General features: G+C 42.2%; 1 protein-coding gene, 1 long non-coding RNA gene and 1 pseudogene across 3 annotated transcripts in view; 1 reads left to right on the forward strand and 2 right to left on the reverse strand.

Annotated features, from left to right (window-relative positions):
- Window positions 1-18,954, forward strand: part of LOC146753972 (uncharacterized) — a 147,664-nt gene that overhangs the window by 91,686 nt on the left and 37,024 nt on the right. The gene's annotated exons all lie outside the window — the stretch shown is intronic.
- LOC146753979 (doublesex and mab-3 related transcription factor 3 pseudogene) lies at window positions 7,354-8,194 on the reverse strand (annotated as a pseudogene). Its single transcript, XR_014939502.1, has one exon. The product of XR_014939502.1 is annotated as a doublesex and mab-3 related transcription factor 3 pseudogene (transcript).
- The window catches only part of LOC146753980 (putative COBW domain-containing protein 7), a 69,046-nt gene continuing 65,565 nt past the window's right edge, over window positions 15,474-18,954 (reverse strand). Inside the window, exon 5 of the mRNA XM_085530742.1 lies at window positions 15,474-15,557. The gene's annotated coding sequence lies outside the window, so the exon portion shown is untranslated. The remainder of the gene's footprint in view (window positions 15,558-18,954) is intronic.

The raw sequence follows: 18,954 nt of genomic DNA on the forward strand, positions 1-18,954 counted from the left end.
CCCTGCTGGCACTATCTGTCGCATCCACCACCAACACAGCTTGCTATTTCTCAAGGGTCAATAAGTATTAATGCCCCTAGTGATACTCTAGTCCATTTGTCCTCTAAAATTGGTTCTATTTGACATGCTACTTCATAAAATTGCACGATCATTAATCAATTATTAGCCCGGATAACTCAGTCGGTAGAGGATGGTTATGAGCATCTTAAAAGCATTTATTGCACAAATTTTAGTGGTCATTAAAATCAATATATCAGAGTATATGAAAATTGAAGACTTTTCCTGATCAGTTGCAGATTAACACAATGGGACCCTCACAGATGTATTTTCAGGTTGCAGAAACTTAGGTTGCAGAGCAAACACATTTGTCCTTTACAGCAGGTTTAACAGTAATGTTGTTAAGTTGTATTTGACTTGTCTCTTTTTTCACTTTTAGAGTATTGTTAATCAAAGGTCTTGATTGAGTTATAATAGTTATGTTATTAATTTAAGTAGTGTTGTTACTCTATAGGCAGAATCTTGAAATTGTTGTAATACAAGAAGAATTCTACGGAGCAGCAGCCATGGATCGAGATGAGAAGTTCACAGAGCAGCAGCTATGGAGCAGGATAAAACTACATGAGAACTGATTGAACAAATGAACTGAACTGATTGTTAAATATGATTAATCGGTCAGTAAATCAAACCCCTTTTCAGTTTAAAAGAAAACGGGGGAAGTGTGGAGAGTGTTTATGCAGAATGGCTTTGTGAGAAAGGACATGAAGAGATTCCATTAGTGAAATTGTAAAAGAATGAACGTGACTGAAGACAAAGACGGTCTATCCTAGGGCCGATCACGGGCTAGGCAGCTGAGAAGAAATCAGGATGTGAAAAGACAGGGTATGTAGCTAAAGACAGGATATGTAGCTAGAGGCAAGGACGGCCTGAGTGAAAAACAAGATGTGTAGCAAGGTGAAGACATAGCTGTAAAGAAAAAGTATCCACGAGACTAACCACAAAGGTCAGAGGAAGTAATGTGTAACCCACCAATCCTGAGCTTTACTTTTGCAATATGCATGAACTTATTACTGATTGTATAAATGAGATGCTGTAACACCTAATAAACGAGGCTTGTTGACCATGATAGCATGAGACTTGTCTCCCGCGGTTACTTCCAACAGGGCTGCACTGAATCCTTTCATCCCACAGGTGGTATTGGTATTGGGTTTCCTCTGCTCAGGTGCAACATCTTGTACTTGGATTTATAGAATCTCATACAGTTCCTTGTGCCCATTGCTCAGCACTGTCTAGGTCCCTCAGGATGGCATCCTGTCCCTCTGGAGTGTCAACTGCACCCCACAGCTTGGTGCCATCCACAAGTTTGCTAAGGGTGCACTCAACCCCACTGTCAGTATCATTAATGAACATATTAAAGGTAATCAGCCCCAGCATTGGTGTCCAGTTCTTACAGAGCACTGGAGAATTTACAGGTAATAGCCATGTACTCCTTGTAGCAGCTTTTTCTACCTCATGGAGATGGAGAAAGAGACATCTGACGCTCAAACTGAGCTACAAGATCTCCCTCAGATCAGTGGGCAGAGCAGGGATGTACCCTTGTGAGAGTTGCCCGTGTCTCATCTTCATTTTCCATAGAGTGAATACAGAAATAACAAGCCGCATTCCCAAAGGTTCTGTACATGTTTCTGTTCTGCTGAGACTCTAACGAAGCCTGGTCTCCAATGGCAGTTCTCCCAGAAGTATGTCTCCCTCTGCATTCCCAATCTTTCAACACATACGATGCTCTAAACTTACCATCTACAAGGTCTACTGCCCAGTACCTGCAGCAAAAGTTTGACCTTCCATGTGATGTCAGGACTCACACTGTGTGTCCACGTGTTCGTCACACAGCTGTGGTTACGGCCCTCTGGTACTGTGTTACTGTGGAGATCAATGTAATTAGTCTCTCTAAGGGAAATCTCAGCTGAGATTTCCAGTGTACACACAGCATCCTACCAGGAGCTGCTGAGTCATGCAGAAAGCTGCTGAGACACTGCATTATCAAAATGTGCTTGGGGAAGAAGGCTTGTTATCTGCCAGTGGCAGACGAGTGCAGGAACATTAAGATTCTGCATTAAGTTAGTTGGTTATAGGGAAGGGAGAAGAATGATGCTTGAGGGTTATATGCCCACTAGAATTGAAGTTTGGAAAGTGCGCATTCAGAAATAATTTTATTTCCCAGTGATGGCAATACGCAATATCAAGTAAGAAATGAAATTGAAGAATTAATCTTCTTCTTCAAATACAGGATGGCTTCAGTATTAAAATTAACATATAAATTAGCCTCAATCCTACTCCCCCACTCACGTCCACATAAGGAATGAATCACTGAAACAGTATACTGGGAGAATCCAAATCATTCTTCAAACGTGTCAGCACGAACGCGAGGCCAGCCTGTTCAGCCAGCGTTCTCAGAGTGGCCCTGGGGCCGCAAGGAGGGCACGTCGGGGCCGCGGGGAGCACGCAGCCAACTGCCAACGTGTCAGTACAAAACTGTAATTCTGCATTATGAAAATTCCAGATGTTCTTACATTTGCATAAGGAATGCTATTTATTTTCTTTTCTCCCACTCTCCACCTTTCCCTCTTTGCTCTCTAGCATACAACTACAAATTGCTTTACTGAACAGATTGCAAAAATACACAATAAAAAGTGTATTTCTGATCATTTATCCCCTGGAGAAAATAAAAACATTATTTATTTTATTCTCCTTCTGCTTGTGCCTGTTCAATATCAGTATAAACTGTGGGATCCATTGAGTACACAAACATTACGAAGTATGAAATGCCAAAGGAGAACACAGGCATTCACATTAGCAGTGATACTAGGCAACATGCCTGACAAATTCTAAGGTCCTACAGCCCACCTGCTTTAGGCTTCCCCCCTCTAGGGGAACCCTCATTGGGTTTGAGGGGTAGGGCTGATCTGTACACATGGCAGGCCTGCCAGCCATTGCATCCACACAGAAAGAAGTGTTTTGGAAAATCCAACTGCCAAGCAGATGTGGTCACTGGCAAATGGTTCAAAAAATGGCACAAAAACCTTAACAGACAAATATCTAGGTGGAGAGTGAATGTAGTGGCATTCTTCACCAGAAGCAATTTGTGGTGTTATTCTGACACTGTAATGAAAGTAGGATAAAAGGGGAGTTCATGCATGCAAACATGCAATAAATTGTTCAAATAATTACGTTTCCAGATTCGGGAAAGCTGCCATTTAACTCCACACTGTTTTAAAGAAAGGTCTGCTATTACACCCTATCTCCTATTTCTATTTCTATAGCATAAGGGGAAAATAAATAAATAAATAAATAAATAAATTTAAAAAAAAAAAAGTTTTTCTGAAGGGGCAGGAGAGCCTCTTATTTACTTATATATATATATTTTCCTGCTTACTGTGACTGTTACAAGTTCTGCTTCACTCTCCTGAACTTGGAAGTGTCTGTAGCACACATCCAAGGACCTAAGCTTCCCTCATGATAGCATTTGCTGAGACTCAGTTTCAGGCTACGAGGCAGGGGGGCAGAACCTGGACTGGGAAAAATAGACTTCCCTTGTCTGCTGTTGCTGGAACTAGACATTGTTACCCCAGCTGGCAGTTAATCAGCTCTCTATCCTCAGAAATGCTATTTGCCCAATATAAATGACATAAACCAAGATGATCATCTTAGTTTATTTTTCTAGAGTCCTTAGCATGCTACATTAACCTGACAATGTTTAATCTTGTGTTCATTTCACAATACACTTCATGCACTTCACAGCCGTAATTGGTTTTACACTGACATTACACATTTTGACCTAGCCATGGGAAAAGAATAACTCGTAAGATTATTTTTCTAAAAAATGTCCAAGCTCAAACAGTACAGAAGCAGTTCATGCTAGTTCCATGTGCATAATTCTTCTGCCTTTCCTTTCAATGCAAAGATGATGACTGGTCCTTGTTTTAGTCCATTTGCAATTGAACTACTTTTGTTTGATTTCTTATGTCCTGAGGAGTTCTCTCTTATAAAACAGCATTCAAGTATTCTAGTTTAATATCCCCAGTTGTCTGAGTTAAGGAACAAAGTAGACCTTGAGCTTCTGTTTCCGCTACAAATCTTCCAGAGTCCCGTAACCGATGGCCATAAAGTCTTTCCTTGTTGTACACACTCAGAGCTAAAGCCAGAGTATTGCTATTTGGCATTATCCAATGAAGTGCAAGAAATTAAATACGTTATGTTTTTATTGCTATAGTACAATACCAAGCAAAGTCAAGTTTTAATACAATTGCAAGTGTTTCATGGAGTATACGTCTCTCCTCTTCAGGCCCAGTAGTTCAGCTGCACTGAAAATATCACTTACTTACTTATCATATGGCAAATGTCATCCTAAGAAGATGTGTTGAGTATTCTTGAGTCTGAAGAATCAGACCTTTCATCATACTCATCTTCTGTGTAAAGAGGTTGCTTAGACACAATAGGACATTCCCCTTAGGAACGAAGGGGGAAGGGGACAAAATAAGGGCTACTGGGGTTGAACGGTGCATTCGAGGGATTGTACCAAACTCTGTGGGCAAAGATTGCAGAGTGCAAAAGGAGGGAGTAGGGCAGGGGGATGCTGGGGATGCCGCTGTTCTAGCGGATCCTGGATCGCTTATGAAGGTGGTGAGACGGACAGCCCGGCTGAAGTGCCTTTATACTAATGCACGGAGCCTGAGTAACAAGCAGGAGGAACTGGAAACTGTGATGCACTCTGAAAATTATGACATTGTTGCTATCACAGAAACATGGTGGGATGACTCCCACAATTGGGATACTACCATCGATGGCTATAGGCTCTTTAGGAGAGATAGGCGAGGTAGGAAGGGTGGGGGAGTCGCCCTTTATGTCAGAGACTGGATAAACTGTGAGGAGCTCCCCATGAGAAACAGTCAAGAACAGGTTGAGAGCCTGTGGGTTAGGATTAGAGATGGGACTAATAAAGGTCAGCTGGTATTAGGGGTATACTACAGGCCACCTGATCAAGGGGAGGCTGCTGATGAGGCTTTCTTGCTCCAGATGCGTAAGGCGTCTGGCTCACGGGCTCTTGTCCTGGTGGGGGACTTCAACCATCCTGACATCTGTTGGGAAAACCACACGGCGAGCTGCAAGAGCTCCAGAAGGCTCTTGGAATCCATTGATGATAGCTTTCTGGTTCAGGTATTGGACAGACCGACCAGAGGTCAAGCGTTGCTGGACCTGCTGCTCACCAACGCTGAGGAGATCATCAAAGGCGTCAAGGTTGGAGGCTGCCTGGGCTCCAGCGATCATGCCCTGGTTGAGTTTGTGATCTCAAGCGATGTGGGCCTGGCAAAGAGCAGGACCAGGATGCTCAACTTTAGAAGAGCAGACTTCAAGCTACTCAATGGAATGCTGGCCAAGATCCCCTGGTGCGCTGCCCTCAAAGATAAGGACGTTGAGGAGAGCTGGCTACTGTTCAAGGATGCCCTCCTGGCAGCACAAGAGGTCTCCATTCCCCTGATTAAGAAAGTGGGCAGGAGAGGTAGAAAACCGGCATGGCTCAGCAAGGACCTGCTAAGAGAACTGAGGATGAAGAAAGGGGTGTACAAGCTCTGGAAACAAGGCTGTGTCACCCGGGAAGAATACAGGGATGCCGTCCGAACTTGCAGATGTGGGATCAGGAAAGCCAAGGCACAGGCAGAACTGAACTTGGCGAGGGATGTGAAAAACAATAAGAAAACCTTCTACAGGTACATTGGCCAGAAGAGACAGGCCAAAATGGGCGTACCTACTCTGGTAAATTCAAAAGGAGAAATGGCTTCAACAGATGAAGAGAAAGCTGAGGTGCTGAATGAGTTCTTCACCTCGGTCTTCACTGGTGGCCAGGATTCTAGTCTTTTTCACGTCCCTAAGTCTTGCACCCCCATCCCTCCATGTGGGGACCAAGGAGGTAAATCCCTCCCCACTGTAAGGGTAGAGCAAGTCCGAGAGTGCCTCCTTAGACTGAATAAGTCTATGGGGCCAGATGGCGTGCATCCCAGGGTCCTGAAGGAGCTGGCTGAGGTGGTTGCTGAGCCGCTCTCCATCATATTTGAGAAGTCGTGGCTGTCAGGTGAGGTCCCGGATGATTGGAGGAAGGGTCACGTCACTCCCATTTACAAGAAGGGGAGCAGGGGCGACCCGGGTAACTACAGGCCAGTGAGTCTCACCTCTGTGCCTGGGAAGATTATGGAACAGATCCTCCTGGACAACATGCTTGATCACATAAAGAACAAGCATGTGATCCGAGACAGCCAGCACGGCTTCACCAGGGGAAGGTCATGCTTAACTAATCTTGTGGCCTTCTATGATGGAGTGACGGCGTTGGTGGATGAAGGGAAGGCGACCGATGTCATTTACCTGGACCTGAGCAAGGCCTTTGACATGGTCCCCCATCACATCCTCATCTCCAAATTGGAGGGAGGTGGATTTGATGGGTGGACAACTAGATGGATAAGCAATTGGTTGAAAGGCCGCAGACAGAGGGTGGTGGTCAATGGCTCTATGTCCAGGTGGAGGCCGGTAACGAGCGGCGTCCCTCAAGGGTCTGTCTTGGGACCGGTGCTCTTTAACATCTTTATTAATGACATCGATGAGGGAATGGAGTGCACCCTCAGCAAGTTTGCTGATGACACCAAGCTGAGTGGTGCAGTTGATACGGTGGAGGGAATAGATGCCACTCAGAGGGACCTTGACAGGCTGGAAAGCTGGGCTCGGGTGAACCTAATGAGGTTCAACACGGCAAAGTGCAAGGTTTTGCACTTGGGCCGGAAGAACCCCAGGCACCTGTACAGGCTGGGAGGAGTTGTCCTTGAGAGCAGCTCGGCTGAAAAAGACCTAGGGGTCCTGATAGATGAGAAACTTAACATGAGCCAGCAGTGCGCTCTGGCAGCCCAGAAAGCAAATGGGATCCTGGGCTCCATCAGGAGAGGGGTGGTCAGCAGGGATAGGGAGGTGATCGTCCCTCTCTACTCTGCTCTTGTGAGGCCCCATCTGGAGTACTGTGTCCAGGTGTGGAGCCCTCAGTACAAAAAAGATATGGAGATTTTGGAAAGGGTCCAGAGGAGGGCCACAAAGATGATCAGGGGGCTGGAGCACCTCCCCTATGAGGACAGGCTGAGGGAGTTGGGTTTGTTCAGCCTGGAGAAGAGAAGGTTGCGGGGTGACCTCATTGCAGCCTTTCAGTACCTGAAGGGAACTTACTCCCAGGAGGGGAGTAAACTCTTCGAAAGGGCTGATAATAGCAGGACTAGGGGAAATGGTTTTAAGTTGAAGGAGGGAAGATTTAGGTTGGATGTTAGGGGTAAGTTCTTTACTAGAAGGGTGGTTAGGTCCTGGAACAGGCTGCCCAGTGAGGTTGTGGATGCCCCGTCCTTGGAGGTGTTCAAGACCAGGTTGGACGGGGCCCTGGGCAACCTGATCTAGTAAATGTGTATGTTTGGTGGCCCTGCTAGGCAGGGGGGTTGGAACTACATGATCCTTGAGGTCCCTTCCAACCAGGGTAATTCTGTGATTCTGTGATTCTGTGACATCCGTCATCAGGGATTGAGATCCTAGGATCTTCTGATGAGCGAGAAGGAAGGACAGAAGAGCTTTGGAAGATGCTGGCTGAGTTGCTAGAGAAAGGACTGACATACTGGGACCGCAGCTGGTACTGCTGCTGCAGCGTCATGGTGTTCCAAAGGGTGACATCATTAGGCAGGAAAGGACTGGACTGGTTTCTTGCCAAAGTGTTCCTCAGCATCAGCGGGTAGCGAGGTGGCTGAGGAAATGGGTGCTGCAAAGGTACAGTCAGAAGATTGGGCACAACATTGCTGGAGTCAGCAGAGAACCTCAGTGTGTCAGGGACCCTGAAGGCTGAGCCCACTGACCACTTGGAAGAGGAAATAGGATAGGAACTCAGCGTGTGTTCAAAAATATGCCCGTTGGAAGGTAGAACTAGACCATCTGACTCTGCAGAAGTTCTCTCACCACTGGCCACTGAAGACCGGCTGGACAAGAGAACCTCAACAGCGCTCACCAGGTCACCACCACATCCTTTCAGGATCAACTCCAGCACCGTCGGCTTCTGGTTAGGGAAAATCTTTTTCAGCACTTCCAGTGGAGGTCTGTTGGCTTTCAAGCTGAAAGGTAAAGAAACTCTCCCAGAAGGACCTTCTATCAGTAGGTGATTCTGCTCTGCATGGTACTTGGGGCTCTCTGGACGGCTCTCTGTGCTCCCACCAGTTTTCTGAACTGCGTAACATACCTCATCCACTTATACAATTTCTGGGCTTTCAGGGGTGAAGCAGGTTCTGACTTTAGCCATGTCTGGGGAATTCCTTTGGTCTGTGTCTTCGTCACTGTAGGTCTCAGCATTGTCTGTTCCGCTGGCATCACCCAGCCTCTCCTCACTGATGTCTGCAAAGGAAGGCAGAGAAGTCAACAAATGCTGAGTCCAAATGCCTCTATGGACACCAGAGGACAGACTCTCCCTATAGGGAACAGAGCAGGCTCCTAGGGAAGGAAAGAAAGAATAAAGAAAAAAAAAGCATTTTTCTGATAAAATTAAATTCTCTTTACAATGTCACGTGAGAACAAAACTGCAAGAGTCATGAGACATGACCTAGGCATTTTGTGCTTCTTTTCAGTCATCTGTCTCATTCTTCCACGTATAAGAAAAGCATCCTTTTTTCTCCTGCATCAGATGTGCTATACTAATCCTTCCATCCTTCTTCACTAGTTACAAGACAGCAATGAGCCAACCCAGTGTGCAAGTTCTCTCAGAGGAACTTGAGCATTTTCATTCTGGGATTCCTATCGCACTGGTTGTAAGATGTAAATATTCAGAGAGAATACCCTGGAAGACCAACATTTCCTCTGTAAGTGCAGCAGCACTGGTAGAACCACTGCACCACATCTGCTGGCTCAGAGCTGTTCATATAAATCAATATATCCTAGTTCTTGTTCTGCAGAAACCAGTTCATTCCCCAGCAAGAAAAACAGGTTTCTCTTCCAAACCTGATCAAACCTGATGCCTTCATTGATTAGAACACAACATTTAGAAAAAAATAATCTTTTTTTGGAAAGGACCCCTTGAAGGCATCTGGTTCAACCTCCTGCTCAAAGCAGAACTAGCCTAAAATCTAGAGCAATTTGTTTTAGTCCCTGCTCAGCTGAGCTTTAAATATTTCTAAGGCTGGATGCTTAGCAACCTCCCTCAGCACTTGTTTCAGGTACCTTGCCTGTCGTGTGTGAAGCTAAGAAGGGCAGAGCAAAAGCCCACGGACCACGTTTTTACCAGAGGTACACACAAAAAGGGAGATACCCCAGGGCTCCAATCACAAAAGGGGGCAATGTATTTGCTTGAAATCCTTTGCAGTCATTTACCTAAGGATGTTGTTCTGCTGACCTCCCTCATGCAAGTGCAGTGCTGACCTGACAAACATCAGCAGCTGGGGAAGGGGACACTGCGAGCTGATGCAGACAGAGGCTGTGTTCACACAGCAGAGCTTCTGAATGCACAAATGTGAAAGATGGTCTGCAGAAACCAATGGAAGTACTTGTCTGGTTTCCCAAGCCCACAGTGATGAGCCCAAGTAGATATGGCATGAAGCAAGCAAAGGCTTCCAAATTGTGCTCACAGTCACCCCTACCAGACTGAGAGGGAACTAAGGGCATGTAAATGGAAAATCCTGGCCACTGGCCTCCTATAGGTCTGCCTCACTCTCTCACCCTGGGAATGGACAGGGCATTTCTGGTGCAATTTACCCACTTTGTCACTCTGAGAAAGGAGTCTGAGTAAGCTGAGCAGGAGGTCACCATGCTGTCCAGAACGGGAGATACATTCCTCTGCTGTAAGTAAACCATCAGCTCCTGGCAGAGCAGAGATGACAGTCAGCATGGCAAAGGGCTGTTCTCTGCCCGAGGCAGGAGCAATGGCCGTCCTGTGGAGCCGCGGGTGTTGCTGGCTCGGGTTGCAGAAGATGAGAGTGGGAATAAAGCTGAGGTGCCCTTCTGAAGACCCCATCTTTCTCTTTGAATTGCCTGACCTGTGCTGGTTACCCGTTTTTCATCTGGTTATGCTCTCTGTCCAGAGCTAATAGAGAAGCATGTATACAATATGAGGCATATGAACTTCTTTATGCTCTCTGCGTTAGTCTTGCCTTAGCATCCAAGGGGAATGCAGAAAGCAAACAAACCGGTAGCATTATCTTTTTGAGAGAATGTTAAGACCTAGGGGTAGCTTTTACTTGAAAAAGAAAAGAGAACGGGAGGGTCATGCTACCTTTCCCTCTTAATCCCCCACCACCCCCACCCCCCTCACACACACACACACAAACACACACACATCTTCATGCCTTCACAGCCACGTATTTATTACCAGAGAAGGGATATTAAGAATAATTCACGTGTGAATGAAAGAGCAATTTACACACTCGAGTCTTAGAGAGCAGCCCGAGGACAACTAATTGCCTCTGCCCCTGTCGTGATTTGTGATTCTTAGGTCACAGATCTAGAAAGGCTAGAAACCAGCAATTAACATGTAGATGAATAAAGACGATATTGCATAATGAAAAATAGGCTGCTTGTTCCCAAAGAGCTTGAGATAGTGTATAAGATGAGCCCAAAACACCCCATGATAGTCTGAGTCTCATGTCAAATGTGACACCAAAACCATTTCTTAGTGCAAAACCTACCAGGAGCTCCAGCCAGCAGATAATACTGATTCATACACCCAAGGCTGCACAGTTGGATCTGTCATTTGCTTGCCTTCATTTCATCAGTGGAAAAAGTACCCAAGGATCCAACCCACAGCCTTTTTCCTGCCTTCAGTATTTTTGCCAGTGAAACAGAGGACTCTGGTGGAGAAAAAGGATCATTGTCATCATCCATGTTGTTGATCCTGATGAGGATTAGGGTAGTGTTACAGCATGAACCATGAAAGCTGACCTTTACAAGCAACAAATTCCATGTAGCACTTGAAAAGTGGTAGCATCTTCTTGGCCTTAAACTGTGAAAATAGCTTCCTGAACAATCACTTTGACAATGCCAGTCTTACAGGTTACACTGGTTTATATAGGCATGTCAGTAAGGCTAAGTAAAAATAAAGGCATATGAAGTGCTACATGATATATGTCAGCAGAAGACTGAAAAACAAGGGTCTAGGTCCTTTTGTGTGTGGGAACTTCAAGCTGAGTGCAGGAAGATGCTCACATATCCTCTTCTGAGCATGGAAGTGGCACTGCCTCGTTACAGTTTCCTCCTTCTTCCTGTTCCCTGAGAATGTTACAGGATAATTCACTCCCAGCACAAATGGTGGGGAAAATTTATTCTCTGCTTATGCTCTAGACCCACACCTTTGTCTGCTAGTGAAGATGTGTTCATTCAAATATACCATTATGTTGTTAAGCATGAGGAGACATCAGAGCAGCCCTTGCTCATGAGCCAGCACTTAACAGTGAAATATAAGATCTCCTCAGCTTTTATGATAACATCCACAGAAAAGATGGCTGTGAAGTGGTTAATGTGCTGAAAGATCTCAAAACAGTTTGGATTCCTGTCATGGAGGGCCCTGCCAAGAGCTCACATCCAGTCCTTGATGTGAGTTATCTCTGGTGTGTGTGGCTGTGGGAAGGAGAGAATATCCCTTGAGCAGCTGCACATTCAGAAGCTGTGCATCTGACCAATGTGCAGATGGGGCTGAGTGGGAGCAGGAACAGGAAATGGCCTGTGATGTCTTCACCATCTGATGACAGCCACTATTGGGTCTCCAGGCTGTTTGATCCAGCAAAGTAGCTGATTGCCAGACCAAAAGCATGAAGGAGACATCTCAACTGGTTCCCATACTGCAATCTGGAGGTGAGGATGAAGATGTTATTCAGCTCACATTCTAAAATAAAATAAAATAAGATAAAATAAAATAAAATAAAATAAAATAAAATAAAATAAAATAAAATAAAATAAAATAAAATAAAATAAAATAAAATAAAATGAAATAAAATAAAATAAGGAAATATTATTTTCTACTTTGATAGTTTGAGTATTTGCTTACAAATTACTAACAAAGTGCAAAATCCAATAATCTTTCTGGGTTGCTACTGGAGAACAGCCCAGTTTATTTTTCACACTGCCAAAAGACTTGTTTTTCCTTTGACAGAGGGCCTGGCAGTCATCTCCCGGTGCCTCAAACTACTGTAATGCATTTGATATCAGTACACACAGCAAATCTAGCCAGCAGCAAAGCCGGAAGCAACATTCAGCCACTCCCTATCACAAAGAGCTCCTCCAGGTGCTCACAGCACCAAGCCCTTTCAGTGGTTCTCAGGGAGCGCTGCAGTGAGTTGCTGGTGAACCTGCGGGTGACGCTGAGAAGAGGAGTTACAATGCACCCCACCCCTGCTCTGCTCATATCGCTCCCAGAAAGATCCTGGGGCTGCCCGGGATCGGGGAAGGGTCGCCCCGTGCTGTAACGTCAGCTCATTCGTTGGTGACATCACTGAGCGTCCGCCATGAAACGGGCCACGGCCGCTAGATGGAGCCGCTTGCCCGACGGAGTGATCCTGATGTACTATGCGGGTTATGGCGCAGCCGTTTTCAGCCCGGCTCCCAAAAGCGGATCGTCTCTGCTCTCCACCCTCAGGTATGTGTCCAGATTGGGCTCGGCTCAGGGATGCATTCAAAGCCAGTTGAGGTTCCAGACGCTTGGAAGTTTAAAATACAAGCCCATTTCACAAGGAGCTCTCAAATGTCTTGTATATACAGTTCACTTTCAGCTGAACTCACACATTGCCGGGGGGGGGGGAGATGGGACGGGGGGGGGGCGGGTGACAGGACTTGAGCTGTAAGGCTGGAGCATATGCCAGATCTTCAGCATCAGTGATTTTTTTTGGTGAAACAAAAAGGCGACCCAAGTTTGTCTGGGGACTAATTGTATTCAACTGCAGACAAATTAAACCCAGGTCACTGTGGCTGGTTGCTGGCCGCTGCTTTTAGGGTGTGCAAGGGTCTGTGAAGCAATGCTGCAGAGGAAGTGAGGACTCAGAGAAGGATGGGGTGGTTGTGCTGCTCTCACCACACCCACAGCCACAGCTGATTCCCCTGTTGCCAGACCAATGTGACTGCAGAAATAGTGAAAATCTGTCAAAAGAGCAGCCAGAAGTGATGGCCAAATCAGGAAATAAGTGAATGCCAGACAATAACTCAACAAGCAGAAAATTTTATTGAGATTTCAAATGTTAAGTATATACCAGTCATCTGCAGAGTTAGTTGCAGCTTTCCATACCCATACATTATGGAAGCCTATCAAAACCTCATGTGGTGAACTTTCCAGGAGGAAGGCCACCCCACCTCAACTTCAGGCTTCTACTGTAGAGCTCCCTGTTCCTTTTTGAAGCCAGCAGAAGCAGGCACAACATCTCTAAAAAGGTAAGATAAATACATAAGTAAATACAAGATAAATACAGCTTCTTGGAAGGAAAAGAAGGGAAGGGAAGGGGAAACAAAAAGGGAAAGGAAAGAGAAAAGGGAAGGAAAAGGGAAAGGGGAAGGGAAAGGGAAAGAGAAAGGGGAAGTGGAAGGGAAAGGGAAAGAGGAAGGGAAACGGAAACATAAAGGGGATGAAAAAGAGAGCAAGAAGAAAGAGGGAAGAAAAGGGGGAAGTAAACAGAAAATGAAAATTAAATAGGGAAGAAAAAGAGAAAGGAGAACACGAAAGGGGGGAGGAAAAGTAAAACAAATAGGGTAAGAAGAAGCCTATCAAAGTCTCATGTGGTGAACTTTCCAGGGGGAAGGAAGGAGCACAGGCAGACAGAGAGGTCAGCCCACCTCACCTTCAGGCTTCTACTGTAGAGCTCCCTGTTCCTTTTTGAAGAAGCAGAAGCAGGCACAACAACTCTAAAAAGGTAAGATAAATACCAAAGTAAATACAACATAAATACAGCTTCCCCAAAGAAAAGAATAGAAAAGAGAAAAGAAAAAGGGAAGGGATAGAGAAAGGGAAAGGGAAATAAAGGGAAAGGGAAAAATAAATTGGAAGTAAAAAAAAAGAGCAAGAAAAAAGAGGGAAGGAAAGGGGGAAGTAAAGACAAAAAGAAACTTAAATAGGGAAGAAAAAGAGAAAGGAGAACAGAAAAGGGGGAAGGAAAAGGAAAACAAATAGGTTAAGAAGAACCAAAAGCAAAAGAAAATAAGGGGGGGAAATGGAAGGGAGAGGTGGCCAGGATATCTCCCCTCCATCCCTCATCACTATTATTTGTACCACAGTCCTGCAGATTTTTTATTTATTTATTTATTTATTTATTACCAAAATCAAAGCTACTGATGGCTACTCTATGATTGTGAGAACAGCGCAAAGAGGTATCAGATGATATTTTTATATGTTTGTACGTCGAGAAGTGTCATTTCATGAATTTATTGTGCTTTTTAAAAAAAAAAGGAAAGTAAGGGAAATGGAAAAGAAAAAGGGGAAGAAGGTGAAAGAGAAAGGTGAAGAAAATAGAGTAAAAAAAGAAATAAGGGAAGAAAAAGAGAAAGAAAAAATAAAAAAGGAGAGGAAAAATAGAGAGATTTAAAGAAGCAAGAGGAAAGGAAAAACAATAGAATAAGAAAATGCAAGAGAAAAAGAAAAAAAGAAACAAGAAAAAGCAACAGAAAAAGAAAATGAAAAAAGAAAAAAAGGTTAATGAGAGGGAAAAAATAAAATGAGAATAGGGGAAAAAAGAGAAAGAAGAATAAAATAAAGGGAAGGGGAAAAAAGGGAAGATAACGAAAAACAAAAAGGATAAGGAAAAAACAAAACCAAAAGAAAATAGAAAAAGAAAAAGGAAGAGAATAAGAAAATGGAAAAAGAAGAAAAAATAGAGAAGAAAAATAAGGAAGAAAAAAAAAAAGAAAAATAAAAAGAAAAAAAGGAAAGGGAAAAGGAAAGGGAAATAGAAACATGAAGGGGAAGGGAAAGAGAAGTGGGAAAGCAAAGATAAAAGGGGAAGAATAAAGGGGGAAGAAAAGAGGGAGGAAAATAGAAGAAGAATGATAATTGGGAAGAACAAGAATAGTAAAAGGAGAAGGGAAAGAAAATGGGGAAGAAAAAAAAACAAATAGGGGAAGAAAAAGCAAAAGCAAAAGGAAAGAATGGAAGACAAAGAAGAAGAAGAAAAGAGTACAAAAGAAAAGAAAAGAGAAAGGAAAGGAAGGAGAAAGGGAAAGAGGAAAGGAAAGGGAAATAAAGGGAAAGAGAAACATAAAAGGGAAGGAAAAAAAAGCAAGAAAAAAGAGGGAAGGAAATGGGGAAGCAAAGAGAAAATGAAAATTAAATAGGGAAGAAAAAGAGAAAGGAGAACAGAAAAGATGGAAGGAAAAGAAAAACAAATAGAGTAAAAAGAATCCTATCAAAATCTCATGTGGTGATGTTTTCAGGGGGAAGGAAGGAGCACAGGCAGGCAGAGAGGCCAGCCCACCTCACCTTCAGGCTTCTACTGTAGAGCTCCCTGTTCCTTTTTGAAGAAGCAGAAGCAGGCACAACTCCTCTAAAAAGGTAAGATAAATACCAAAGTAAATACAACATAAATACAGCTTCCCCAAAGAAAAGAATAGAAAAGAGAAAAGAAAAAGGGAAGGGAAATAAAGGGAAAGGGAAATAAAAGGAAAGGGAAAGGGAAACATAAAGGGGAAGTTAAAAAAAAGAGCAAGAAAAAAGGGGGAAGGAAAGGGGGAAGAGAAAATAGGGAAGAAAAAGAGAAAGGAGAACAGAAAAGGGGGAAGGAAGAGAGAAACAAATAGGGTAAGAAGAACCAAAAGCAAAAGAAAATAAGGGGGGGAAATGGAAGGGAAAGGTCACTGATGGCCAGAATATCTCCCCTCCATCCCCCATCACTAGTATTTGTACGACAGTCCTGCAGATTTTTTTTTTCTTTTTTTTTTTTTTTTTTACCAAAACCAAAGCTACTGATGGCTACTCTATGATTGGGAGAACAGCGCAAAGAGGTATCAGATGATATTTTTATATCTGTTTGTACATCGAGAAGTATCATTTCATGAAGTAATTGTGCTTTAAAAGTAAAAAAAAAGGGAAGTAAAGGAAATGAAGAAGGGGAAGAAGATGAAAGAAAAAGGTGAAGAAAATTGGGATAAAAAAGAAACGAGGGAAGAAAAAGAGAAAGAAAAAAAGGAAAGGAAAAATAGAGAGATTTAAAAAGCAAAAGAAAAGGAAAAACAATGAAACAAGAAGAAAAAGAAGCAGAAAAAAATAAAAGAAAAAGAAACAAGAAGAAAGAGCAACAGAAAAGAAAGAAAAAAAAAAGATAAAGAAAAAGAAAAAGAAAAAAGTTAATGAATAAGGAAAAAAATAATAGGGATAGAAAAGAGAAAGAAGAATAGAATAAAGGGAAAAAATGAAGATACAGAAAAACAAAAAGGATAAGTTAATAGCAAAGCCAAAAGAAAATAGAAAAAGAAAAAAGAAGAGAAAAAGAAAAAGAAAAAAGAAGAAAAAATAGAGAAGAAAAATAGGGTAGCAAAAGAAAAGAATAAAAAAAAGAAAAGAAAATAAGAAAAAAGAAAGGGAAAGGGATAGAAGGGGGTAAAGGGAAAGAAAGGGGAGGGAAGGCAAAGAGAAGTGGGAAAGCAAAGATAAAAGGGGAAGAATAAAGGGGGAAGAAAAGAGGGAGGAAAATAGAAGAAGAATGATAGTTGGGAAGAAAAAGAATAGTGAGAGGAGAAGGGAAAGAAAATGAGGAAGAAAAAAATAGGGGAAGAAAAAACAAAAGCAAAAGGAAAGAAGGGAAGTCGAAGAAGAAAAAAAAATTAAAAGAAGAAATGAAAAGAAGAAAAGAGAAAGGGAAGGGAAAGGGAAATAAAGGGAAAGGGAAATAGAAAGGAAAAGGGAAAGAAAGGGAAAGAGAGGGAAAAAAAAAAGAAATGAGGAGAGGGGAGGGGAGAAAATGGAAAGAGGATAGAAAAAAGAAAGGAAAAAAGAAAAGAAGGAAGAAAAGAAGAGAATATAAGGAAAGGAAAGAAGAAGAGAAAAAAAGTAATAGGAGAAAGATAAAAGGAAATAGAAGAGGGAAGACAAAAATAAAATTGGGGGGGGGGTAAAGGTAAGAAAACGGGGAAAAAAAGAAGAAAAATGATAATAGGGAAGAAAAAGAATATAAAAAATAGAAGGAAAAGAAAATGGGGAAGAAAAGAAAAACAAAAACAGGAGAAATGAACAAAAGGAAAATGAAAGAAGTGAAGAAAAAGAAGGCAAAGAAAAGGAAGAAAAAGAAGAAGAAGAAAGGAATGAAGAGTAAAGAAAAGAGGGAAGTGAAGAAGAAAGGGAATACGAAAGAGAGAGGGAAAGAGAAAGAAAGCGATAAGGAAACATAAAGGGGAAGGAAAAAAAAAAGAGCAAGAAAAAACAGGGAAGGAAAGGGGGAAGAAAGAGGAAATGAAAATTAAACAGTGAAGAAAAAGAGAAAAGGGAATAGAAAAGGGGGAAGATAGGGAAAAAAGGTAATGGAAAAGAAATAGGAGAAATAAAAAACAGGAAACAGAAGGGGGAAAGTAAAGATAAAAGGAAGAAAAAAAGAGGGAAGAAAAAAGAGGGAAGAATACAGGGAAGGAAATAGAAGAAGAATGATAATAGGGAAGAAAAAGAATAGGAAAAATAGAAGGGAAAAAATGGGGAAGAAAAAACAAAAAGGGGAAGAGAAAGTAAAAGAAAAAGGAAAGAAGGGAAGAAAAAGAAAAGAAGAAGAAAAGAATAAAAAAAGAAAGGAAAAGAAAAAAAAGGAAAAAAAAGGAAAAAGAAAAGAAAAGAAAAAAAAGAAAAAGAAAAAGGTAAAGAATAGAGAAGAAGAAAAAGAAACATAAAGGGAAAGAAAAAAAAGCAAGAAAAAGGAGGGAAGGAAATGGGGAAGCAAAAAAGAAAATTAAATAGGGAAGAAAAAGAGAAAAGAGAACAGAAAAGGAGGAAGTGAAAGTAAAACAGATAGGGTAAAAAGAAACAAAAGCTAAAGAAAATAGGGGTTGGGGAGTGGGGGAATGATTGGAAAAGGAAAAAAAAAAAGAAGTAAATATATGGGCTATAAAAAAAGGGGGAAGGGAAGAGAAGAAGAAAAAAAAATTATCAAAAATTAAAAAGAAAAAAGAAGACAAAGAATGGGTCAGGGTAAAAAGAAAAGAGGGAAGAAAATCAAGAAATAAAAAAGAATGAGAAAAGGGGAAGAAAAATGGAAAGAAAACGAATATTAAAAAGAGAAAAAAGCAAGAAAGAAGAAAAATAAAATAAAGATAGGGAAGAAAAAGTTAAAAAAAAGAAATAGGGAAAAAAACATGAAACAGGAGAAAGTCAAGATAAAAGGGGAAGAAAAAAGAGGGGAGAAAACAGGGAAGAAAATAGAAGAAGAATGATAATAGGGAAGAAAAAGAATAGAAAAAGGAGAAGGGAAAGAAAATGGGGAAGAAAAATAAAACAAAAAGGGGAAGAAGAAGCAAAAGCAAAAGGAAAGAAGGGAAGAAAAAGAAGAAGAAAAAAAAAAGAAAAAGTAAAGAAAGAAAAGACAGGAAAATAAAAGAAAAAAGAGAAAAAAGATAAAGGGAAAGAAAGGGAAAGGGAAACATAAAGGGGAAGAAAAAAAGGAGCAAGAAAAAAGAGGCAAGGAAAGGGGGAAGAGAAAATGAAAATTAAATAGAGAAAGGAGAACAAAAAGAGGGAAGCAAAAGAAAAACAGGTTAAGAAGAACCAAAAGCAAAAGAAAAATGGTGGGGGGGGGGGGATGGAAAAGGAAGAGGAAAACATAAACAAGTAAAAAATATATGGGAACAAAAAAAGAGGGGGGGAAGGGAAGAAAATAAGAAAAAAACAATCAAGATTTTAAAAGGAGGAAGCAAAAGACAAAATGTGGATGGGTGGGTGTCGGTGGGGGGGAAGAGGGAAGAAAA

This window comes from Coturnix japonica, chromosome Z (genome assembly GCF_054131305.1).
Source record: "Coturnix japonica strain WE chromosome Z, WE-NBRP24, whole genome shotgun sequence".
Classification (NCBI taxonomy): Eukaryota; Metazoa; Chordata; class Aves; order Galliformes; family Phasianidae; genus Coturnix; species Coturnix japonica.